At 36.2% G+C, this 27,329-nt stretch overlaps 1 protein-coding gene across 3 annotated transcripts in view; it reads left to right on the forward strand.

Moving 5' to 3' along the window:
• The window catches only part of PPARG (peroxisome proliferator activated receptor gamma), a 139,544-nt gene that overhangs the window by 14,899 nt on the left and 97,316 nt on the right, over nucleotides 1-27,329 (forward strand). For 2 of the 3 annotated variants that reach the window (XM_030307427.1, XM_030307428.2), the window contains exon 2: nucleotides 9,060-9,132. The gene's annotated coding sequence lies outside the window, so the exon portion shown is untranslated. Of the gene's footprint in view, nucleotides 1-9,059; nucleotides 9,137-27,329 lie in introns of all 3 variants that reach the window. The other variant, XM_030307430.1, reaches the window with a different exon arrangement.

Consider the following 27,329-nt stretch of genomic DNA (forward strand, 5'->3'; position numbering starts at 1 on the left):
GCCTAAGAAAACAAAGCCTAGAATAATGCGTAAGCATGGATTGGGGGGAACTCTGCAGAGATCAACGCATTTGAAGTGGATGTAGTACGTGTATGTGAGTAGGAGAAATATGGTTGGAGATACAGATTTTAGGTCAGATGAGAAAGGGTCTGGAATGCAGGCAAAGGAGTGTGGGTTTTATCTTATAAGGAGTGGTGAGATTCCAGGTCTTGAGAAAAGGAGTGGGATGATTTAATCAGGAGATTAATTTGGCAGTAGGGTGCAGGGAAAACAGGAGGCTATCGCAACATCTGGACATAAAATGAGCAGGGCCTGTAGGAACAAAGAGGTAGGGAAAATGAGACTGATCTGCTTATAAACCCTTAGTTTCTGACTTGGTACAAGGTAAGTGCAAATGGAAGCATAAGCATTTAAATTGTCATGACATTCAACCACATAATTTCGCATTTTGTAAAAGTATCCACAAGGATTGGAAAGAAAAGTTCCTTTACCTCAGAGTTGGAGCCCTAAAGGACAACTGGACTGGACTTCGTGACTGAGTCCTGTAGGCAGTCATCAGCCATGTACTCATTTTTATGGCATGTTTACTATGTGTCACACATTGTGCTAGCCACTGAGAGTATAGCAGTAGGCAAGACTTATGGAGCTTCCTGTATCCTAGATAGCCCTTTGTCAAAGGATTTTTAGAAATGAAAGGGAGGCATGCTTCAGCTCAATGTAAGGATTCTAATTACTGCTATTGTCCAATGATGGGAGAAGCGTTGTGAGGAAGTGAATACTATGTCAGTAGAGACATTCATGCAAAATGTCAAGACGTATTGTTTGATAGTACAAATAAACCGGATGACTTATAGGGTGATTCCCTAGCAATTCCCTAGCCTATAATATTAATTTCATAGAACATATTTCTTTCGCTGTTGACTGTATTGGAACACCAGTGTATACTAAGTGTCTAGACATTTTCATCAGAATTTGTAATTATGTTTACCTAAATTTGAATGCACATTCAATTTTAAGCATATCTGTACAGTTAGTTCCACAGTTCTTTTTAAAGAAAGTACTGTTCTAATGACTTCTCACCCATCATTTAATTCCACCTTTAATATTTGTGGTAAGTTCCTCATGCAAGTGATGTTTATATCTGCAGAAGCAAGTTATCTAAATCACAGTCATGCTGCTGATCTTAAAATCATTCGTTCTCCCTCCTGTGATATATTGCTTGGGTTGAACAAGATCAGCCATGACTACCCATTTTGGGAATGTCTTTGGGATTCCATTTTGATGGGGGTGAAATTTCAAATTACTTTTATTATTCAACTTTTTATTTATTTTTTAATTATTTTTGTTTTTATTTTTTTTAAATTTTTTTTTGAGAGAGTGTGAGTGGGGGAGGGACAGAGAGAGAGGGAGACACAGGATCTGAAGCAGGCCATGCCGTCAACACAGAGCCCAACGCGGGGCTCGAACCCGAGTTGTGAGATCTTGACCTGACTGAAGTTGAGCAACCGACTGAGCCACCCAGGCACCTCTTACTTAGCTTTTTAAAAATGTTTATTTATTTATTTTGAGAGAGAGAGCAAGTGGGGGAGGGGCAGAGAGAGAAGGAGAGAGAGAATCCCAAGCAGGCTCCACACTGTCCACAAAGAGCCCAAGGCGGAGCTTTATCCTATGAACTGCGAGATCGTGACCTGAGCGGAAATCAAGAGTCAGACACTTAACTGACTGAGCCACCCAGGTACCCCTGCTATTTAACATTTTGACATAGTTATTATAAGCTTCAAAACTGTACTGTCAACATTTAGCAGCTGGAATTAATACAGATTAATTGCACTTTGGAGGATCTGTAGGACTTACACTCCTATGGGAGTGTTATCCTCACTATATTTTGGGGAAAATTCTAGAATGCTTTTAAGTAAGGAATGTTATTTTTTTAGTGCTTATGGGATCAAATGAAGAGAAAGGTTAACTGCAGAAGAAAGAAATCATTTTTGTTCTAGTAGAATATTTTCTTAAAATAGCCCATTTTCATTAAAATATGTGTAAAATTTTGAATTGTGCCTAGAATAGTGCCTGGTATATAGTAGGTACTCAATAAATACTTATTGAGTATTGTTCATTGGATGTGGGGTGATGGGAGACAAAGCATCTCAAATGGAAAAATAGTATGAGCATAGGCACCAAAGTAGGGAAAATGTGAATTTAGAGAAAAGCCAGGGTAGTCTTCTGAAGGTAGCATTTGTCTGTAGTTATCAGTGTAAAATACCAGTGTGGTTATATAATTTAGTGGGTTCTAATTTCTGTATAATATATGAAATACCAATGATGACAGTTTCTGATGTTTATATCCAGTGAATAGCTGAGCTTAAACATAAAAAGTTATTACCTGTGACTAATCTGGGTTTTTGAGGTCCTCTGGCTGTCCCCTCAGTTCTTGCTCTAGCTTTCCTTCTAATTCCCTCTCTTTCCCACCCTCCTTATTTCCCCCTCATTTTTGCCATTTCCTATATTCTCTTTTTTCCTTTTTTTTTCTTTCCCTTTTCTCTGTTTCTCGCCTCTAATGGCTTTCAAAATAAAAATTTTTTGAATCACTGATCTTCATATTGAGAGAAGAGGATCAATAGACCTTGATTTGTAAATCCTGGTAAAGCATAGTAGCTTGTTGAAGTAACTCCTAATTGTCTCTAACAACCTTAGTTTTATCTCTTTTTCCAAATGCCAGTTACATCAGATATATCATATGATCCTTCATGATCTAGGTTTTTTTTTTTATTACATCTTCATATATGCAATTACACAAGAGCTGGAACATTTGTCTGTTTTGTTCATTCTTTATCCTCAGAGCCCAGAACACTGCTAACAAATATCAGATGCTCAACAAATAATTGTCATTTTTTATTTCCAATCTACAGTCTCATTCTACTTCCTAATCCTAAGTAGCTATCATGACTTTTTGGAGTTATATTGTCACTAGGATAACTTAGTTTATAATTGATTTATAAATGTAACCATATGAGTTCATGTTTAGAGAATGCTTTCTTTCCATTCAGTCTACCCTTTAGTCTACTCCACAGCTTAAATCCTTAGCCAAAATGTCACTAAACTATCCTTCTAAAGGACTGTTCTCAAGCACCAAAAGAGTAATCTAGCTGTTGATAGTAATAATTAATGTTTATTGAGTACTTATTCTGTGTCAGGCTCTGTTTTAAGCGTTGCGTACATTATCTCATTTTATTCTTCCAGCAACCATAGAAAGTACACACTGTTATCTCTATTTTTCAGATGAAGAAATAAGCACAGAAAGGTAAAAATAGCCTGCCAGGTGATAAAACTAGGATATGAACCCAAATAGTTTGAACCCAGCCAGCCTGTCTTGTATTCTTTAACAGCCTAATTTTGCAGTATTTAATTTGCTAGAGAATGAGATGTCTACACTCCCACTCTCACCACCATTACCACTACCACCATTCCACACTTAACAATTAGATCCACACAAATATAAACTGAATATACCAGTATTCAGGTAATACTGAATATACCAGTATTCAGGTATAACTGTGGATTAGACCTAAACTTTTAGTTGTTCTGGTTGACTGCATCAGTTTGCGTGTCTTGTAAGTGCTAAAAAACTTTAAGTACTTATTCTTGTAAGTTGTGACAAGGTAAATCACCAGATCTTTAACTTACTTTCAGTAATTCCACTATCACTTAAAACCAACCACTGTTAAGAGATTGTTCATTTCCATTTTCCTCTACCTGTTGAGTCTCTTACGCAAAAGTCTTTTTTTGTCATCTCAGGATCAAAAGGCAAATTTAATAGGAAGTTTTATATGACTGTTGTGAAAGTCTAAGGAAGGATATAATTGGCCCTTCTTGAGTCTGGACTGTAATGGAATCAGCCAGCATTTAGGGGGAATGTAGTGAAAGATTTGGTTTGATGGGATAAAAATTAGTCATTTGGGTAAGTTCATATACTTTCAGTTTCCTCCCAGTCCACCAAAGGGAATTTTCTTTTGATAGTACAACACCCTGTTCCTTTACCCTTAGAAAAGTTGATCTTGCAAGGAAGGTCATTTCCTAGTTTTTGTGAGGAATTGCTGGAGAATGAGTAGAAATGAACCGGGTATGAAAAGCTGGAGGGCATCTTAAAGTGCTGGGAAAGGGGAGGAAGAGGGAGAGATTATGGATTTACTGGGCTGGGAATGGAGAAAATGTTGAGGAGGAGGGGTTTAGGTGAAGGAGACATTTTGGAGAGTGCAGTGTGTGAAAAAAATTGAAGGGAAGTAGGGAAAAGGGATATGAGAAGCGTGAATTGTGATTATGAACTGAATCTTCTGTAACAAATTTTGAAATACCTGAGTAAAGAATGGAATTCCTTTTAATCTTACAGGGAACGAGGAGTGGCCCAATTATGAGTTGAGTTGTGTTTCTTTCATTCTTTAGAGGGAGAAGATGGATTGTTAGTTTGGGTGGTGTTGAGTTTGAGGTTCCTGAAGGATCTCAGGTAGCAGTGTCCAAAAAAAAGTTGGAAATACAAATTTAGAACTCTTGAGAGAACAGTTGTGGTTACAGATAAAGATGGAGGAGCTATAAGCAAGCAGATGTGTTTATGGAAAAGGGTGAGCCAAGAAGGAACTTTCAGGACACATAAAATAGAAACACTCAGAAAGAAGAGGTACCAAGAAAAGCCACCCTAGTAGTAGTCATATGACCAGATGAGAACTAGGAGAAACTGGTCTTCAGGCAGCTAAAGAAGGAGACAGTTTCAGTGATAAAGGATGGACCAAATATCAAATACTATAGAACACCAGCGTGCTAGAGCCAGCTCAGACTGGCTTGTGAAAGTCAGCTGTTAAAATTTTAAGATTTTTGTGAGCCAATTATTATCCACAACCATTATTTAAAATACAGTGGTGTATACTTGCTCTTAAACAAGTTATGTTAAAAAAAAACACAACAAAGGTATGGGGCACCTGGGTGGCTCAGTTGGTTGAGCACCTGACTCTGATTTTGGCTCAGGTCATGATCCCAGGGTCATGGAATTGAGCCCCCCATCAGGCTCTGTACTGAGTGTAGAGCCTGCTTGGGACTCTCTTTCTCTCCCTCTGCCCCTCTTCCCAGCTTGTGCTCTCTATATATAATTTAAAAAAATTTTTAATAAAAACAAAAACAAAAAACAAACATAATAAACACCACAGGCATCACTTCCTAATCATTATACATTGTTGATCCTTCCTAATAATGTATACATTATACATTACACATTCATTATATCCGTATGGTAGAAATGCTGTATAGCATGTGTCACTTTGCCTGTTCTTTCCATCTCCATGCTCAGTGACGTCATGTTGGTAGCATGAACTCAGTCACGGTGGAAGTATTTATACCACTGAAATTGGCAAATACTGCAAATCAGAGCATTTTTCCCTGAAGGAGAACCACTTGTTTCAAACACCAGAGCAACTTTGGATAAATAGAATTGAAAATTGAGACTAATGAATTTAGCAAGAAGGAAACAACTTGTAAATTCTGCTTAAGTCAGTAGCAAAGTGGGTTGAGAAGTGAAATAATAGAAAGTGAAGAAACCTGTTCAAATAAGTTTGAGGAGTTAAGGCAGATTATTACTGTTTTTTTTTCAATTCTTATGCACTTTTGGAGATTAATAAATTAATCTCCAAAAAAAAGGAGTAACACGTGCAAATTTTTTTATGGTAGAACTTTTCTGTTGGAAAGTCTTAAAGAACTGGCTACCTACAGAACACATTTTGGGAAATGTCATTATATTTCACAAATAAGATGATACTGGTTGTAAGTCTGAGTCAGATAAATATCCCCATTATTAAAGGTTCTTAGTTTTCTAAAGGAACAATGTCAAGAATGGATGTTGAATTTTATTGAGTGTTTTTTGCGTTGTTTGAGATAATCATCTCATTTCTTTTAAAATATGACCTAGTGCTGTGACATGTTATTTAATTGATATTCTGATGGTAAATCTTTACCTGAGGTAAATCCAACCTGATTATGGTGGTTTGTTCCTTTAGTATATGATTGGATTTGCTCATTAGCATTTTATTTATAATTTTAAATCAGTATTAATAAGTGGGACTGGTATTTTTCTCTTTGTTTTTCACTACTTTTTTTTCTTTAAAAAATTATCTAATGTTTATTTATTTTTGATAGAACACAAGTGGGGGAGGAGAAGAGGGAGAGGGAGACACAGAATCTGAAGCACACTCCAGGCTCTGAGCTATCAGCACAGAGCCTGACACAGGGCTCGAACCCACAGACAGACCATGAGATCGTGACTTGAGCTGAAGTTGGATGCTCAACTGACTGAGCCACCCAGGCACCCTTTTAATATCAATATTACGCTCTTTTTGAAAAAGTAATTTGACCACAAGTTTGTATATGTTTTTATTCATTCAACTTTGTCACAAGAAAATGATCTCTTCCTTGAAAGTTAGAAAAAAATAATCCAGAAAATTATCTAGTCCCAGAGCTTTTTGGGAAGTAATTCTTTGATAAGTTTTTGATGGTTTTCATTGTTAATTATTTTTCTGTTTTCTGAAAGTTGTTTCAAAAGTCAGCTTTTGCTGTTTATACCATTTCAGACAAATTAGTCTGATTAAATTGCCCTTTGGCCCGAGTTATTATCTATTTACATCTGCATGAGGATTTTTAGTAGAACCTAAAAAGTTGGATGAGTAGATATGAACAGCCCCGATTGAATGTGGGTTCTCTTGAAATGTAAGGGGTTTGTCTGCTGTTTTCACAGTCTTAGTTCTCTGGTTTATAGGGATAAGTAGAAGGATTTACAATCTAATGAGTATAAACCAATCTGTAATTAACTGACCAGGTGGAGAATGTGGAAGATCCTTGGTATGCATTACCCCCCAAATGGATTTTGTTTCTTCCCTACTGTAGTTTCTGTTTGGAAACTACACCTTCAGTGTATGGTACAATGCAATTCTGAATGTGTTCAGAAAGGAGATTACTGATCTCAGTTATAGGAGGGGTTTCGGGGGGGAGGTTATGGAAACCTGTCTGCCTCTGAAAGCTGCAGGAGCTGGCCCAATTTTCTCTTTGATCCAACTCTTAGGGCCACAAGCTAGGAACACATGGCAGTTTACTTTGTTCTTGTCTACTTCTTTATGAATTCATATATATGTCAAAGGGAAATTGAGACCAGTGTCAAGCATTGCTAGTATGATTTACCTTAATCTGGAATCAACATTCTTTAATTTTTCAGATGGAGATTTTTTCAAATTTTTCTTTATTAATATTCTTTCCTTTTTCCCCCATATAGTTAGTTGAATTGTAAAAAAAAATTTAATGTTTATTTTTGAGACAGAGAGAAACAGAATATGAGTGGGTGGGGCAGAGAGAGAGAGAGAGAGAGAGAGAGAGGGAGACACAGAATCTGAAGCAGGTTCCAGCCTCTGAGTTGTCAGCACAGAGCCCTACAGGGGACTTAAACCCACCAACTGTGAGATTGTGACCTAAGCCGAAGTCAAACCCTTAACCGTCTGAGCCACCCAGGCGCCTCAGTTGAATTTTTAGTTGAATTAAGTGTAAAAAAATGTCAAAGTGGTAACCCATTATAGGTAAAGTTATTTCTCATGTGTTATACATGTTATATGTAATGAATAGTTTTGGTGTGGGTACTCCTTCGGTTTTGACTAACAAATCAGAGAGCATTTATGTAAATTGCTCTCATATAGGTTAGTAATCAGTCAGAAAACAAAACATACAGAAATGAAACACTAACAAATCAGATTTTTCCATAGAAGAATATTTCCCATTCTGAAAACAAACAGTTGTTATTAATGTCGAGTCTACATTAAGAAATTTTCAGTTCCCAACAAGAAGTATTAAATAATGCTAGAGAAACAAACAAAATACATTGGCTATAGTTTATATTTCAAGTTAGAAATAACAAAATGGGATAACACTTTATACTCATGATCCACTACTTTTATGTTATGTATCAAGTAATAGAATAGTTTTTGCAAGTTCCAAGCTTACAAAGGTGTAGAATTAAAAAAAATTTAGAATTCTGTATCGATTAGACTGTGCAGGTCATTAGGTCTGGATGTTGGGGCATTTAAGGCCATGATGATAAGGCTTTGGAACTAGATGCTATTTTGTCTTTATGGAATGTACAGCTATTCTAGAATCCCTGCACCCTTCATAAGAACCAGGGATATGAATCCTGAGACCTTTGGCACATTTACTTGAATACTCTACTCTCTGGGTTTTCCTTTTAAAAATCTCCATGTGGAATGTGCTGCATCTTCTGTCCCTAAATGGTTGTGACACACGCCTATAATTTTACTGTAACCATGTAACAGCCATGTGCCATCTAAAATGAAGTTCTATATTTCAATAAATAGCATCTTTGCTGTCTCTAACCTTTATCAAACACCTGTCTTTTGAGGTTATTAATCCTTTTAAGATCTAGTTTTTCTAAAGTCTGTCCAATAATGTAAGTGTCATTATTAATTTGACATAAAAGATGAATGAGTAGGGGCGCCTGAGTGGCTCAGTTGGTTAGGCATCCGACTTTGGGTCTGGTCACGATCTCGCAGTTTGTGAGTTCAAGCTCCGCGTCGGGCTCTGTGCTGACAGCTCAGAGCCTGGAGCCTGCTTCAGATTCTGTGTCTCCCTCTCTCTCTCTGCCCCTCCCCTGCTCATGTGTGCTCTCTCTTTCTCTCTCTCTCTCTCAAAAATAAATAAACTTTAAAAAAATTTTTAAAAAAGATGAATGAGATAAAGGACCTTAACTCCTGATCAGTGACAGAGTAGGAAAGTAGGTGAAATGAATCTAATACATGTCTCTTTAAGAATATTCTCCAGCCCTGTGTGATTTACAGTGAGTCTGTTGGTAGTCTGTTGGTTACTTCTAGAGAATATAAAAATAAGGGAAAACAAACATTCAGAATGAAATACAACAGAGAAAATAAATTTATTTGTGCTTGTACATTTTGGCAGCATAGGTTGTCTGAAAACTTTGAGTATATGTATATCAAAAGTTTTGTGTTTTTTTTGTTTTAATTATTCAGATTTGAAAGACATCAACTTTAAGCCACAGCGTACAAGAAGGTCATTTTCTCAAACAAGAGTCACCCTTCCACGGTAGGTAAATGCAGAATTTATTATTTTATTCATTAAATTCATATTAAAATTTATTTTACTTATTAAATTGGTATTTTTAAAGTATTTTTTTAAAAGAACATGCAAATTCTTCATAGTATTTTATTGTAAAATTTCTTAGAGCGATTTTATTTTGGCTATCAGAATACCTTCGACTATATAATTTACCAGTCAGTTGAAGGAGAACCCAGTAATGTATTTGTCACAGACAAAACAAAGATAGAAGAGTGACCTAGAAGTTGAAAAATAACTTAGATCCTTAGAAATAAGTCTCAGTACAAGTATATTATTTTAGGTTCCTATGATATTTATAATTAAATTGAGATTAAAAAAAAGTAATATCTTGCCTGGTTCCCTGTAGGCCATGCAACCATGGTCCCTACTCACAAAGGAGAAAGTAATTTCAATATCCAATACTCATGTATTTTATTTGGGGGGTTAAAATATGATACTACAGATATTTATTTTATGCTCAAAATTTTCCAGCTCCAGATGGCCAAAGCTGAAATAATTTGAGCAACTAAATAGCTATAGTATTGAATTATAGCTCCCCAAATAAAATACACATATGTGATTCCATACTGATACAGGTAAATTATTGAACAAATAAATGTGCAGTTAAATATGTACAGTTTTTTCTATATCACTTATACCTCAACAAAGTTGTTTAAAAGAAGAAAGACTAAAGAACTACCCAGACCTGGAGAAGAAGACATGGCAACTAAATGCTATGTGGGGTCCTGGAATGGATCCTGGAACTGAGAAGGGACATTAGTGGGAAAACTGATGAAGTCCAAATAAAGTAGTTTATAGTATTGTGACAACATTAATTTATTAGTTTTTTTAAAATATTTATTTATTTTGGAGAGAGAGAGAGGGAGGGTGGAGAGAGAGAGAGAGAGAGAGGGAGACACAGAATCAGAATCAGGTTCCAGGCTCTGAGCTGTCAGCACAGAACCCAACATGGGGCTCGAACCGACTAGCCATGAGATCGTGACCTAAGCCAAAGTCAGGCGCTTAACAACTCAGCCACCCAGGTGCCCCAGTTTATTAGTTTAGATCACTGTACTGTGGTTGTAATATGTTAGCAGTAGGGGAAGGTAGGTGAAATGTACATGGGAGCTCTCTATCTTTGCCACTTTTCTGTAAGCCTCAGATTATTTCAAAATAAAAAGTTCTTTAAAAGTCACACTGGAGGGGCACCTGGATGGCTCAGTTGGTTAAGTATACAGCTCTTGGTTTCGGCTCAGGTCATGCTCTCAGAGTTTCATGAGTTCGAACCCTGCATCAGGCTCTGCACTGGCAGCATGGAGCCTGCTCAGGATTCTCTCTCTCCCTCTCTCTCTCTGCCCCTCCCCTACTCGTGCTGTCTCCGTCTCTCACAAAATATATAAATAAACTTTGAAAAAAAGTCACACTGGAGTCCCTAAATAATCATTCTTAGTAGATTTTCATTGATTTATAGGGTGAGTTTCTGTTTGTTTGCAGATCTTAGAACAGAGAGAAGCAGGGGCCTTCTTTTCATCAAGGATACCTCCTTGAGCTGTGTTTCTTAATCCTGTCCATACACACTGCATTCCCCATCTCCACAAGTTTGATTTCCACTTAATACTTCAGCCAGTTACTTTCAGTCCCCTGGAAGACCTGTGAGTGGGAAAATTCCACAAGGCTCTGCCTTCTCGGGAACCATCTCTTAGCAAAGTTTTTAGTTGGTGACAATCAGTGTCTGATTTGAATTTTCAAACCCAAACTGTGAAAGCATTTAGATCTCATTAATAACCTCTTGGTCCACCAATCTTCATTACCCAAGGCAACATCTGAACAAGAACTTAAAATTAGGAGTCTTATATTGGAATGGTGAAGATGAGGGAAGATCACGTTTTTAAGTTAAATGTCTGGGAATTCGGTGAATACAAGTAGTACTAAGGGAACTTTGATTCTTAAAGGAAATCAATAGTAGGATTAACTTTGGTTAGAAAACCAGTGTAACTTTAGAAAAACCTAAAGCCATTTAAAATTGAAAGACCAACCTCTTGAAAGACAAAAGGTAAGGGGCAGGTACGTACTTTGGCATCTGAATATGAGTGTTTGGTCCACATCCAAGCATTTGGGCATAAAAAATTAAATGCTAAATATTAGGAATTCTTCCCTGAAGTCTTTTACTTTTGCCAGAAAATCTCTTTGTGTGTTCAACCAATTTAGAAAACTACACTATTTTACACACTTCAGGTGGAACAAGAAAAAAACAGACGTTTGTCCCTAGAGCAGTCAAATTCATGGAGACAGCAGGTAGAGTGGTGGGTGCCAGAGACTGGGAGGAGGGAAGGATGGGAGTTAGTGTTTAATGGGGACAGAGTTTCAGTTTGGGGAGATGAAAAAGTTCCAGAGATGGATGGTGGTGATGGAGTACAGTGTGAATGTACTCAGTGCTACCGAATTGTACATTTAAAAATGGTTGAAATGGTAAATTTTTATGTTGTGTATATTTTACCACAATTTTTCTGAAAAACCAAAAGGAAATAACAGGTTTTCCAAAAGGAAATAACAGGTTTTCAGCAGTTAACATTTTACTTTTTTTGCCAGGGTGCCCAGCTATAAGGAGAATATCTGCTTGAGGGCATTTATTCTTAGGAGTTTTTAATTTTATTATTAATCTAGAAATGATTCCTTGGGCATCATTTACCAACTGGCAGTTTAAATGGCCCCTGTATCATAAATTGTGTGTGTAAAAGGAATCCTGGTACACAGGAAACAGAGCTGGGTGGTAGGGAGAGTTGCTTGTGAGGTTAATTTATAACTAAGACAAATGAATCTATAAAAAGAAGAAAAGCCTCATAAGAAATATGTTAACTGATGGTAAGGGAGAAAAAAGGGTTTAGATAAAAGATATCTGAGCTTGTTTGGTCCCAATGATTTTATGGCTGAGGAATTCAATTATAGGTGTACTGGGTGGAGTAAATCACAATTCTGTAAATTACTAATAGGACACAACGATCTTTATCGTCTTCTGTATGTGCTCACATGCAAAGTTCAGTCCTGCCCTCTGTAAATAAACTCTCTGCCTAGCTATACTGCTGTGTATGAATTCAGAACTTCAGGATTGGAACAGAGATAATGTTTACTTTTAAAACCTAAGAGGCAGGTAGGTGGTACATTTAGAAATAAGATTAGGAACTAGAACAAATTGCTTCTGCTTTTGAATTTTGATTATTGGGTTTGTTTCATTTTACACTAAATTCTTCTAAGACATTTTTATGACTGAAAAAATATTTTTAAATAAAAGATGACATTCTTATTTGTGCATAGTTTCTTCCAGATCTTATTAATGTGTTCACATTTTTTACTTACTAGTAATTATAGTATATGTGGCATTTTTGCTTCTTTTACTGTTAGATCATATAAATCTTTCTTTGTTTCTACCTGGCTTCCAGATTTGTCATAGTGGCAACACAGTAATACATGTACCACATGACTTACTAAGCAAGTTTTGAGGTAGTTTCAAGTTTTTTTATTATTATACAATTACTATTCTGTATCGTTACATATAGTGAATGTCTTCATGCACGTATTTCACTTTTTAAAAAATAGCTGTTTGGGTACATTGCTGGAAGAGGAGTTTCTATGTTAAGGGGTTTGAGCAACTGTATTCGTCTCTCATCATTAGTATTTAAGGCATTTCAAATTGCTCTGGAGACATAGTACCAGCAATATGAACAGAAATGTATTTCCTCCAAAGTATACATTTAAATGATTTCTATTCATAGAAATATATTATCATTGGGGCGCCTGGGTGGCGCAGTCGGTTAAGCGTCCGACTTCAGCCAGGTCACGATCTCGTGGTCTGTGAGTTCGAGCCCCGCGTCAGGCTCTGGGCTGATGGCTCAGAGCCTGGAGCCTGTTTCCGATTCTGTGTCTCCCTCTCTCTCTGCCCCTCCCCCATTCATGCTCTGTCTCTCTCTGTCCCAAAGATAAATAAACGTTGAAAAAAAAAAAAAAAAAAAAAAAAAAGAAATATATTATCATTTAGCAGTGGCTTTGTATGTGTGATAGTAGAATGAGGGTGGAGAGTGAGGGGCTTCACCAAGTTTAGGTATCAGAATAATATGGGGGTTTTGGTGCTTTTTGTTTTGTTTTGTTTTGTTTTTGGTTAGGGAAAAACCGACTTAATTCCAGGGAGTTGCAGATGATTTCCTGAGGTTATGCCAAATTTAAATAAAATGTAAAGACTGTGTTGCAGGTCCCTTAATGTCCTTCAAGTCCACATGTTGCTGGTTAGAAAAGAATGACTGCTTTTGAAAATGTGGGTTTTACAAAGTAGGACTTCTGGAGAGATGGATACAGATCAGTTGTTTAAAAAAGATTTATCTAAATCAAATATTCTAAATTTGTGCCTTGAATATTCGAGGGGAATAGTTACTTCAGAATAAAGACACAGAGAAAATTTTAAGGTACAAAATTACATGGTTAAAATGTATTCCAACGAACAGGAAAAAGATTAGGGGTGATTGTCTTTGCTTTTCATTCTAAACTTTAATTTGAGGGTTTAAGTGATAGAGTTAATGACCTGAAACAGAGATTGTAGTTTTTAATTACAATGCAGTATATTGTTTTTTTAATATCAAATAAGCAATGTAATAACAGTACGGATCATTTAAAGAAGAAAATTACCTGTAATCTCAAATTGTTATTCAAACTATTCTACAAGTTGCCTTCTAGTTCTTAATATACACACATATTTTGATATGTGTATGTAGTATTTGATAAATACATTGCTATCCCTGACCCCCAAAGTCTACACAATTAAGGACTTGTGGTAAATGATTTCTGTATTCTCTTTCCATTCGAAAACAATGTTTTGAAACCTAACTTTATCTAAGCTACATAGTATTTTCTGAAAAAAATTTGTGTCAACCACCGTGGCTACTATCTTTACTTAAAAATGTTAGTCGCAGCTGTAAAATGTTGAGGGTTAATTCCTAAAAATTAAGCCTGAAAGAAAAAGTTCGTGATATAGAGACTCTGAATTAAGAGTTTGTTAGACTGCAGAACACATGGTAGATTTGATTATTTGAGATTCTTGAATAATAAATGAAGCAGTGTTCTTAAGTAATTTTTAAAAAACTTGCTGTACAAATATATCTGATAAGAGAGGATATAAAAAATTACTTTTGACAGTTCCTTAATTTTCACTTATATCCTATGCTTTCATTCTTAGAAGAGAAAAATATTTTAGTCTTTTTGTAATTTCTTAATTTTAATTTTTTCATCAACTAGCACTATATAAAATGGATTTGGGCACCTAATTAGGAAAACTGTACATGTCTTCATCATCTCCCCTTCCACAGTTTTGTTTGCCTTTAAAAAAAATACCAATAAGGAGCTGGAGAGTCCTAGCTATAGCATGCTTGATTCTTTGGCTACTTTGAATAACTCCCATGTTACAAATCATGTGTCTCAATTCTACCACAGTGTCATACAGTAAGAGGTCAATCATTGGAAGCCACTATTATTCTGTGGAACATGAAGTAACTGTGATCTCTCTCATTTTATTCAATTTTTTCTTTGTACTGATGAACTCCTTGTCCTTCAGTCCAGATCCTGTGATCTGAAATCATTTAAATTACTAAAAGTTTGATATTTTTAACCTTTTATACTCTCAGTAGACAGGACGTAGGAAATTTAGTGACGTAAACATCTTTAATAATCTTTAAAAGTCATAAGACTTGGTAGCTGGGACAAAAAACAATTAAGTATAAATTTCAGGGAAATACCAAAATGGCATGACTTTTGTTTTCTTTTGTTAGCAAGCCACATGGCTTTCCTCTCAAACTCAAGGAATATGTAGTGCAGGCTCTACTTTTATGATTTTGGTTTCATCTGCATCACAGAAATATATGTTTTCCTAAGTTTACTCACTATAATTTGTGATTGCTATTTTTCTTATCTGCGAAGGAAGTACAACAGCTCCCACTGGGGAAATACCATGTTAAGTCAATCCTAAAATAAGAAATCTAAGGGAAAGGTCACATCCTAATAACTTGTGCAAATCTAAATTCCCATGGAGCTTTAAAATTATTTTGTAGGAGTAGAGTATTAACAATGTGCTGTTGAACTTCTTCCAGATGAGAGCACTTTTTTGTGTCCAGAAGTAACCACTGACGTATAAATATAATTGACAAGAACTAATTCTTTTAGCAACCTATTTTGAATATGAAGAGAAATCTAGCATGACTATTAAACCATGAAACATTTTTTGCTGGTTGCATTGGAATTATAAGGTGTACCATTCAGAAAGTATTATAATAATTACATACAAACAATGAAGACGATTTTTCCTACTACACGTAGATGTTTATTTTTATTTGTATTATTTTTTGAAGATTTTTAAGTATTTGACCCAATGTGGGGCTTGAACTTATGACCCAGAGATCAACAGCCATATGCTCTTCCTACTGAGCTAGCCAGTCTCTTTACTATAGACATATTTAATCATCAACTTTTTACCAATACTGACCTCCAGCTATGCTTTAGAAGAACGCTAACTATGTCATTCGAGAGAACATTGCTGTTTTGGGAGTTGAGGACACCTGGGTTGTGATATTTCCTCTTCTGTTAATTAGCACTTTCTTAAAACTTGAGATCGCAATTCCTTTATCTGTTAAGTGGGAGATGTTTATTGTGAGGATCGAATAAGATCAAATATATAAAGGGCTTAGGAAATTCTTACAGTAATATATAGCTTTAAGGTATTATTAGAATTTTTGCCTTAAATTTTTATCTTCTCCAAATGAAATCAAAGTGGACAGAGGACAAGTGGTTTATTTCATCCTACTCAAGGTAAAAGTCACCAGAACACCCTGATCAGTGCTCCATTCACTGGCCAAATCCAAGTCATTTTTTAAAAGGGTGGGATTTAAGTGGAAGCCATTCCATTATACTGTAATACTGTACAAGTGTTACATTTTGCCATCAGGATGATTGTTTCCTAGTACATAGTAATTTTTTTTTGAGGATTCATTGTTGGAAATGTGTCTTGAAAATGTTTTTATTTGGGGCGCCTGGGTGGCGCAGTCGGTTAAGCGTCCGACTTCAGCCAGGTCACGATCTCGCGGTCCGTGAGTTCGAGCCCCGCGTCAGGCTCTGGGCTGATGGCTCAGAGCCTGGAGCCTGTTTCCGATTCTGTGTCTCCCTCTCTCTCTGCCCCTCCCCCGTTCATGCTCTGTCTCTCTCTGTCCCAAAAATAAATAAAAACGTTGAAAAAAAAAAAAAAGAAAATGTTTTTATTTGTTGCTTTACAGAAATGCATATCCTTATTGCTTAATCTGTACTTTTTTTTTTTTTGAGAGAGAGCATGAGAGTATAAACAGGGAAGGGGCATAGGGAGAGAGAGAATCTTAACAGGCTCCACACTGGATGCAGGGCTCCATCTCGTGACTGTGAGATCATGACTTTAGCTTAAATCAAGAGTAAGATGCTTGGCCCATTGAGCCACCCAGGCACCCCTATTCTGTACTTTCTTATTACCAATTAAAGTGGAACAGAATGCAGTTTTTGCCTTTTGACCTGCTATTTCTTTCCTTAATTCTGATTATGTGTTTTCAGCAATTTAAGGATTTATAGGAACATACCTGGTTGCCCTACCCGCTGGGGTCCATTCAGTAGCAAGAGCCATTTGTTGAAATTATTGACATATTTCTGCATTTAGTTATTTTAATTTTAGACCCCATAATAATATATTGGCACATAATAAGAAATTACAAAATAATTTGCTTAAATGCTTATCTGTATGATAGGATTTCAGAGAATCTCTGTAACTATTCAGTATGTCTTTAAAATATCTTTGTTCAAGAAAGGCGTTAAGCCCCTTTATTGTATTACTTAGTTTTTTTTTTATTTTGTTTTAAGCACCCATATGAAAAGAGTGACATGTAACAGATATGTACTCTATCACATTTTACCAGAAAAAGTGCTTACTAGAAGCAGTCACACTTCTAAAAATGCAGTGCCTCTGTGTCTGACAAAGTAGACTAACTTCCTTTACGTTCACATCCTTTTAAAGAGTAACTGACCTGGGATGGGGTGGTAGCTGGAATGTGTTGGAGTGACTTGACTTTCACCTTCCGTGAAACATGGTTATAAAAAATGCTGCCAAGTTGTGTTCTCAGTATATAGACTATTTTTATCCATCAGACTTTGAAATAAAAGTAATAGCAACAACAAGTAAGAGTCTAAGAATACATTTTTTGTACACTTTACTCCCCAGTGCCAAACTTTCTATATATGAATATACTGATTGCTGCTACTCTACATTTGTTTTTCCAACCTTTTTAATTTCTCTGATGTTGATTTAGTTCAAATTTTCCTTACCTGAAAATTGCAAGTTACCTGACTCAACAGTTTACTGTTTCCATTTCATCCTCCAAGTTGACAGTTATCTTTCTAAAACGCTGTGTGTTTACATTTTACCCTCCTTTCAGGGAGCATTAGAAACTTTGTGGTCAGCCTCAGCCTACCCCTTCAGGCTGTCCCCTCCAATTTGCTACCACAGGTATTATGGTGCAGCCTCGCCAGACTGCTCAGTGTTCCTCTCACAGCATTTGGTTCATAACTAGAATATACCAATCATTATATCAGACTATTACTGATTTTGTAGTCAATATTAGGGAGCTTCTCAAGAGCAGAGACTATTCTCTGGGTATGCTTAGCGCTTAACACAATTCCTAGCAAATATTGTGCCAGTATTAAAATAATGTAATTGAAGTTAATGATTTAGATATACTTTTATTTCTACTAACTAAACATAGTATTATATGCAGCCTTGCCTAAATATCATTTTAAAATTTACCAGCTAGAGATGCAAAGCATGTACAGAATTTACTTATTTTAAGAAAAGAATTTCCAGGGGTGCCTGGGTGGCTCAGTCGGTTAAGCGTCCGACTTCGGCTCAGGTCATGATATCACGGTCTGTGAATTCGAGCCCCGCATCAGGCTGTGTGCTAACAGCTCAGAGCCTGGAGCCTGCTTCAGATTCTGTGTCTCCCTCTCTCTCTGACCCTCCCCCATTCATGCTCTGTTTCTCTGTCTCAAAAATAAACAAACATTAAAAAAAATTAAAAAAAAAAAAAAAAGAATTTCCATGATACTATATGTATTTATAATTTTATAGATTTAACCTTTACATAAGCTTTTTCTTTTTGCAAATAATGAAAGTGAATCCATAAAACCACATAAGTACCTAATCAACTACTTTTTACCTGTAAAATTCAGGAATGAAGAACGTTTATTTCACAGACTAGTTATGGTCTTTCAATTTTCTATTGCATTTGAAGCAGGACTTCTAAGCCAGGTAAAGGCCTAAGATGGTTACTTGTGCTGACATCTTTTTTTTTTTTTTTTTTTTTTTTTTTTTTTTTTTTTTTGGTAACCAGTTTATGTGTATTATTCACTAAACAAGTATTTATTGAACCAGTTTAGTATATCCAGCATTCTTCTAGACAAAACAGAGATGAGATAGTCCTTGCTCACAGTCTTATGTCAAAGACAGGACCTACACATATCACATGAGAGAATTAAATAACAGAGCTGGGCAGTGTGTGACTGAGGAAAAACATGTAGTAAAAATTTGTGGCAGAAAACACACATGCAGAGCTGGAGTGGTGAGTAGTTTCATTAGACGCTTGCCACTTGGAAGAAAGGATATGGATACATAAGAAGGAAGAAGCTGGAAATTGTAAACATAGGCATCATGGGGTAGGAAGTTGAAGATAATTGGTGGGCATGTTGCACTTGAGAGTCAGTGGGAAGTTCACATACAGAGGAAAAGAGCTGGGTTTGGCAGGGAACAAACACTGGACTGAGGAACCTGGACTTTGTCTAGGAAGCATTGGGAACTTGAAGATGTGGGGATGGGGAAGAGGAAAGACAAAAGCTCTCTGAGGAAGGGACAGAGAGAGATATCTTGATAACTTAGAAGATTTGGTGACTAAGAAATGAAGAGGATGAAAGAAAAAAGGGTCAAAGATGAACTTTTGGCTGATATAGAGAGGTGAGATATTCAAAGAAATAGAGAGGAGGGACACTTTTGGGGGGAGGAAGATGAGCTTGCTTTTAGACTTGTTGAATTTGAAGTGAAAGGCGGAATATCTAAGAAGAAATATCCCTCCTAGAGAGATGTGAATACAGGATGAGCCTCATTTCAAAGGGCGGAATTAGCCTGCTGATTGGCGTGTCATTGGCACAGAGTGAAGCTGAGGTCTTCAAAAAAAAAAAAAAACACACACACACAGGTGAAGTTTGGAAGAGGAAGATGAGAGAGAGGAAGGAGAGGTATCATCGATGCCAAATGAAGAGGGTTTTAGGAAAAGGGAAAGAAAATAGTATCTCTAGTTACCTGGCATTGTGGTAATAACTACATATATAATTTTATTTAGTCCTCACAAAACCCTGTAAAATGGGAATTATGATTATCCCTATTTTACAGGTGAATAAAGTAAAGTTTAGCGTGGTTCAGTAACTTGCCTGAGAGTACACTGCCAGTGGGAGGTGGAATCTGAATTGAAACAGAGATCTTTCTGCCTCCCAAGCTCATGTATTTTTTTTACTGAAATAAAATATAAAAATGACAGCATAAGATCAATGATGAATGAAGAAAGAAATAATGCCGTTAACAGTTATAAGGAGACTGTCATTTAAGATTAGAATGTATGTCCAACGATAAGAGTGTTTCAGCAAGTAATAGGTGGTATGTGAATAGGGAATGATTTTAGACCACTGAGAATTTTGGCAACAAATAGGACAATTCTACTGGAGCAGCTAAGTCAAGTAAACTCAGGAGAGAGCACATCAGTGGAGAAGAGGAAATAGTATAGGGGTGAGGTCTCAGGAAGGCCATTGAAAAGAAACAGACCCTGTGGGGAGAAAAGACTGCTTCCACTAAGTTCGTAAGAAAGGATAATGAGGTTAATGTGATCCACTCTCCCAGTGGAGATAAGAGGTAGGGTGAAGAAGAAAGGTGTCAGGTAAGCATAAATTAAAAGGACTAGTTATAAAGATATTCCTGAAGTTATATCTTACTTGGAAGAAAAACTCATTAAAATAAAGACATGGCAGCCAAGTGACCTTAATCAAATCTCTTTCCCTCTTCTAGACTCAGTTTCCCCATATGTTAGACAAATTAGGTTAGACAAATTGATCTTTAAAGACCCTTCTAATACTTAATGTTCTAAGTGAGTAGAATGGGTCAACTTTGGTCTGTTCACAGATATGGCAGTCATATAGCTTTATATATCAAAAGAATTTGCAAGCAGGGATAACTAAAATTAGAGCTCAAAGGAGACTTGAATTTTAAGTTCACAAATCAAAATTTTTAGGTATATTCCTTTCCCCTTTATTAAAAATTATTAAAATATCTGACTGTATTGCTAACTGTAAACTCTCGAAGTCAAGGACTATATCCTGTTCTCTGGCGTGTCCTTAGCATAGAGCATAATGTCAGCTACACAGTAACAACTCAATAAATACTTATTAAATGAATGAAAAGTCAATTACAAAATAAAATGTCACCAGTAGAGGGTTCATATAGTACTCTCTCAATGTTTTTTCTCTGCTTTGATGGTTCTTGTCAGTCTCCCCCATGACAATTCAGAAACATGTTAATTACGTTAAGACAGTCATGTACCTGCCTTGTTTTTGTATCATTTTAATTGTTTTTCATTTGGCTACTAGGCTGATTTCTTATAAAACAAAAACAACAACAACAACAAAAACAAAAAAAAAAAACAACAACGAAAAAACAAAAAAACCAAAAACTAGGGGAATTGATTAGTTAATGGAAATCTCAGGATTTTTCAAAATTATCTTTTGTCGTAACTTAAAAATTAATTAGTATCCTAGTTTCCCGTCTTTTATTAATTTAAAATTTATAATTTATACTGTGAAGGAAGAGTGATTTAAAAAAAAAACAAATCTATTTCTGAACAAATGTAGTGATGTTTGTGTAAGGAAAAATAATGCCACAAGAAGTCATCCCAAATTTAGTAATGCTTCCCATCTTAAACACATGATTTCAGTTGTCCCCAGGCCAGCTAAATGTTATAAAATGTCACCATGATACATTTACTTCCTTATGCGTTCTTATTACCTCCTCAACCCCCAGTAGATGGAGTTATAAAAACCCTGAAGTATGACAATATAGTTTATTACATGCTACTTAGAAGTATTCTGCCAAAAGAAGCTGAGAACTACAGGAAATGGATTTAAATTTACAGCAGTTCAGTGATACAGAATATACTTTTTTCAAACCACTCAAACAGCAAGCCAGTTTGTAGCTTTAATGCTTGGTATGGTGGAGACATTACAGCCATGCCAGAATCAACAGAGACATCTCTGGTTAGTGTTCTTAAATGAGAAAATATTTTTGCAAATACACGTTTTTATATACTTTATACTACTTTCTAGAATATTGTGAATTTTACTTAGTGCTATTTTGAGAGTCACTGATTCTTCTCATCTTTCTGATGAAGAATTAAGCCAGAGGGGCGCCTGGGTGGCGCAGTCGGTTAAGCGTCCGACTTCAGCCAGGTCACGATCTCGCGGTCCGGGAGTTCGAGCCCCGCGTCGGGCTCTGGGCTGATGGCTCAGAGCCTGGAGCCTGTTTCCGCTTCTGTGTCTCCCTCTCTCTCTGCCCCTCCCCCGTTCATGCTCTGTCTCTCTCTGTCCCAAAAATAAAATAAAAACGTTGAAAAAAAAAAAAAAAAAAAAAGAATTAAGCCAGAGTTGACATTTCATTGTTAGCCAACTTCACCTTCAGTGATCCAATGATCTGAAGATGTCTTTTTATCCGTTTCTTTACCAACCTTCAAGCTTGCAGATTGGCATTGGTCGTCCTTTACCCTGAGTTAGAGATTTACAGTATTTGTTTACATGGGTTACATAAAAATGCAGACTTCAGTAAATAGCTTTTTGATTCTTGGATAGAAACTGAAATACTGGGCAGGACAACTAAGTATCAAAACACCGAATGCTCAGTGGAAGCTCTATAGTTAGTAATCCTGGGTTTTGAGTGGACATAGCGTAGTGTGTAGAATCAGCCATCCTGTGAAAATATGTACTTGAAGGAATGGATAAATGAATTTTTTTATTTCTTCCTTAAAAGTGTATTCAATTTTAAGTATTTATTTTTTTTCAAAATCCACAGTATTATTTTAAAATGAGTCACCAGTTTACTATGACATACATATAAGCTATGTCGAAAAGATATTATAGAATATATTCCATATTTAGAATATGAGAGGTAGAATAAAAAGTATTGAGTGGTAAAAGAGAAGGAAACTGGATGTTTTATCCTAATTTGCTTCTTCCTCTTTAGAGTGCTGTGGATTTTATTTTAGCTGTTACTTTCCTGACCACGGGCAGTGTCACCACTTCTGTTACAGTCTTCTGTACTTTGAGAGTTAGAGCCACCTATAAATCAGCAGTCTGAGTGGAATCTTGGCAGATGAGGTCTCAGTCAGGAAACAAGCATTTTGTTTATATTTAGATAATTTGAGAGCCTGGCCTCTGGGCATTCTGTAAGAAGTCCAGAAAAGAGAAGCCTGAAGAACAGAATATTTATTATGAATAGATGTTACCTTTCTCTCAGGGGTTTAATTCCAAGCAGCTTGAGTAAAACGAGGGACATTGTCTCTTTTCACTTACTTGGCAGTAATTTTAAAAGAGAGTGAAGAGTCCAAATCAGAAGAGAATGAAGACCGTAGCAGAGAACATAAGATGACAGCTGGCACAAATGCCTTTTTGGCACTGTGGAGAAAGGCCTCAGACTCAAAATCTGAAAGGTAGTAAGAGAGATCATTGTTCCACAGTACAGTTGATACATTTGGGAAGGTCCTTTGAAACATATATCCATGTCACAAAAGAGGTGGTAAAATCCCAGGGTTTTTCAGCCAAGAATGGCACTTCTATTAGAATCACTCATCAAGTTGAAAGACACAGAAAACAAACTGAACAAATAAAAATAATTCTTTAGCATCTGAATGGCACTGGAGTTCTGTGTTTTCCCTTGTAAAGCGTATGTACTGTAAGTTAGATATTGAAAGAACTAATGTTAAGTTCTGCTCTTAGAACCTACTGTGCAGAATGACTGTGCTCTAACTTTTCTCTCCTTGATTTTGATAGTCATTTAAATCACTTATTATCACCTCTACTAGTAAAAGATACAAAGGATAATAAGAAATCAGAATACTTAGATTTGTAGCTCATCTGTTCTTCATTTATCCTTGAAGCCTCTAATATTCATCATTAAGGATGATTAGTAATTAACTTGAGCCATAGAATTAGATTTTGTACTTCTAGATGTGGATAAACCAGTTATGGGGACTTCCATAATTCCAAAATATGATTAGGTGATTAGTCATACACTTATTACTGCAAATTCTTGAGATCCTTGATTTAGAACAAGTTTTTCCATTAAAACAATGTATTGTATATTTTTTACCTCTGTTAGGTCATTAAGCTTTTAGTTGTCCAACCAGTAAATAAGCAAGTTCTTCTGTCACTGTTTTTTATTGTGGTAAGTTATATTATTTAACATAAAATTTGACGTTTTAATCATTTTATTTTTATTTCTTTTTAAAAACATTTTTTTATTTGAGAACAGTTGACACACAGTGTTAACGTTAGTTTCAGGTGTACAGCATAATGATTCAGCATTTCTGTTTGTTATACTGTGTTCACAAGTGTAGCTACCATCTGTCACCATACAACACTATTATGATATCATTGACTGTATACCCTGTGCTGTACCTTTTATTTCCATGACTTAGTCATTCCATAACTGGAAGCTTGTGTCTCCCACTCCTCTTCACCCATTTTGCCCCAACCCCTACCCCCCTTCCCTTGTTGGCAACCATCAGTTCTCTGAATTTATTGGTCTCATTCTGTTTTTGCTTGTTTTGTTTTTTAGATTCCACATATGAGTGAAATCATGCTCTTTGTCTTTCTTAGTCTGACTTATTTCACTTAACATAATACATAATACTAGGTCCATCCATGTTGTGGCAAATGGCAAGATCTCATCCTTTTTTTTATGGCTGCACAATATTTCATGGTGTGTGTGTGTGTTTATCATTTTTATCTGTTCATTTATCGATGGGCACTTAGGTTGCTTCCACATCTTGCCTATTGTCAGTAGTGCTGCAATAAACATAGGAGTGCATATACCTTTTCAAATTTGTGGTTTCATTTTCTTTCGGTAAATACTCAGTAGTGGGATTATTGGGTCATATGGTATTTTTTTTTCTTAATTTTTTGAGTAACCTCCATGCTGTTTTCCACAGTGGTTATACCAGTTTACATTCCTACCTACAGTGCATGAGGATCCCTTTTTCTCCCCATCCTCTACAGCAGTTGTTATTTCTTATGTGTTGTGTATTAACCATTTTGACAGGTGTAAGGTGATCTCATTGTGGTTTTGATTTGTATTTCCCTGATGATGAGTGATGTTGAGCATCTTTTCAGGTGTCTTTTGGCCCCATTTTAAGTATACAATCTAGTGGCATTAATTGCATTCACAACATTGTACAAACACCAGCCCTGTCTATATCTAAAACTTTTCATTATCCCAAACAGAAACTCTACCCATTTAAACAGTAACTCCCCATTACCCACTCCTAGCCCATACTTATTTCTGTTCTACTTTCTGTCTCTATGAATTTGCCTATTCCAGCTATTTCATATAAATGAGTTCATATAATATTTGTCCTTTGGTGTATGGTTTATATCACATTTTTAGCACAGTGTTTTCAAAGTTCATCCATGTTGTAGCACATATCAGAACTCCCATTCCTTTGTTTGGCTGAATAATATTCCATTGTATTTACCTACCACATTTTGTTTATCCATTCATCTGTTGCTGGACAGTTGGGTTGATTCCACCTTTTGACTTGTATGAATAAGGCTGCAGTGAACCTGTAAGGGTTCAAGTATCTGTTTGCATCCCTGTCTTCATTTCTTTTAGGTCTATACCTAGGAGTAGAATTGCTGGCTCGTATGATAATTCTGTGTTTAACTTTTTGAGGAACCTCCAAACTGTTTACCATAGCTTCTGCACTATTTTACATTCTTACCAGCAGTGTACAAGGATTTTCACATCCTCCTCAACTCTTATTGTTTTCCCTAGTTTTGATTATAGCCATCCTAGTAGGTGTGAACTGTTATCTCATTGCAGTTTTGATTTGCATTTCCCTAATGACTAATGATCTTCAGTATCTGTTCATGTACTTATTGGACATCTGTATGTCCTTGGTCAAATGTCTGTTTATGTCTTTTGCCTTTTTTTTTTAATTGGGCTGTTTTCCTTTTGCCTTTTTATTGTTCTGTCACTTTTTAATTCATGTTCTCACATACCTCTCTATATAATAAAAAAGATAACTTAATTTGAGCTCAGAGAAATACTTCCTATCAGCCTTTCATTGCCACACACCTTGACTTTAATCCTGTTACCAAAATCAGTACCTAAGACTCTCTCTTCAAATGGAATTTTTTTTTCTGAATGCATTGATACGTGGAATTCCTTGTATTCTTTCCCAAATTTCAGTTTAATGAGCCCATGTGGAGGGATGGAGAGGGGTAGCGAACAAACAAACAAACATCTGTTTTCTTAGAGTGATGGAATGTTAGACCTGGAGGAGACCATCTCTTTCTCAAACTGAAATCCAAAGATTCTTTGAGGATCCGCAAGTATATTGTTGGGATCTGAGAGTTTTAGAATTTAAAAATACTGCATTTTTACACTAATAATAATCTAAAAGGTCATTATTAAAAAGCCCAAATTTCACAATTCAAGGACATTTTAATGGTTTCTTATATCACTTCTCTCAACTGGGGATTCTAGGATCTCTGGGGAATCTGAGGACACAACCTTGGCAGGTCTCTAAGACTTTTTTCTTCCTTTTAAAGGAACCCATACATTAGTGAAGCTTAAGAAACTCTGATCAAATCCAACGCCTTTCCTTTTACAAATAAGGCCTAGAAAAGTTAAGTGACTCACCAGAATAACACGACAAATTAATAAAACCAACCAGCACTAATACCCAAGTCTTCTAAGGCTTTATTCAGTGTTCTTTGTGCCAGAATGGGGATACTGCAGGGATCCCATCATCACTGAGTTTAAAATATAGTGGGAAAGCAGAAAATGAACAAGGAATAACTAAAATGATGTGTGTGAGGGAGGAGAAGGGTAATAGGAGTAGTATAGAATGATAGGGTGGTTTAACCTCATCTGAGGGTTTGGGCAAGAGATTTTTTTTTTTTTTTTTTATGTATTTATTTATTTATTTATTTATTTTTTGTTCTTCCTTTTTTTTTATATATATATATGAAATTTATTGACAAATTGGTTTCCATACAACACCCAGTGCTCATCCCAAAAGGTGCCCTCCTCAATACCCATCACCCACCCTCCCCTCCCTCCCACCCCCCATCAACCCTCAGTTTGTTCTCAGTTTTTAACAGTCTCTTATGCTTTGGCTCTCTCCCACTCTAACGTCCTTTTTTTTTTTTTTTTTTTTTTCCTTCCCCTCCCCCATGGGTTCCTATTAAGTTTCTCAGGATCCACATAAGAGTGAAACCATATGGTATCTGTCTTTCTCTGTATGGCTTATTTCACTTAGCATCACACTCTCCAGTTCCATCCACGTTGCTACAAAAGGCCATATTTCATTTTTTCTCATTGCCACGTAGTATTCCATTGTGTATATAAACCACAATTTCTTTATCCATTCATCAGTTGATGGACATTTAGGCTCTTTCCATAATTTGGCTATTGTTGAGAGTGCTGCTATGAACATTGGGGTACAAGTGCCCCTATGCATCAGTACTCCTGTATCCCACCAAAAGTCTGCTAGAACTGATACATGAATTCAGCAAAGTTGCAGGATACAAAATCAATGTACAGAAATCAGTTGCATTCTTATACACTAACAATGAAGCAACAGAAAGACAAATAAAGAAACTGATCCCATTCACAATTGCACCAAGAAGCATAAAATACCTAGGAATAAATCTAACCAAAGATGTAAAGGATCTGTATGCTGAAAACTATGGGCAAGAGATTTTTATGCTGACAGTCGAAGAGAGAACAGAGTTAGCTTAAGGGAGCCCTGAAAAGAATAACGTTCCAGAGG

The sequence above is a fragment of the Lynx canadensis genome, chromosome A2, assembly GCF_007474595.2.
Source record: "Lynx canadensis isolate LIC74 chromosome A2, mLynCan4.pri.v2, whole genome shotgun sequence".
In the NCBI taxonomy this organism is placed as follows: Eukaryota; Metazoa; Chordata; class Mammalia; order Carnivora; family Felidae; genus Lynx; species Lynx canadensis.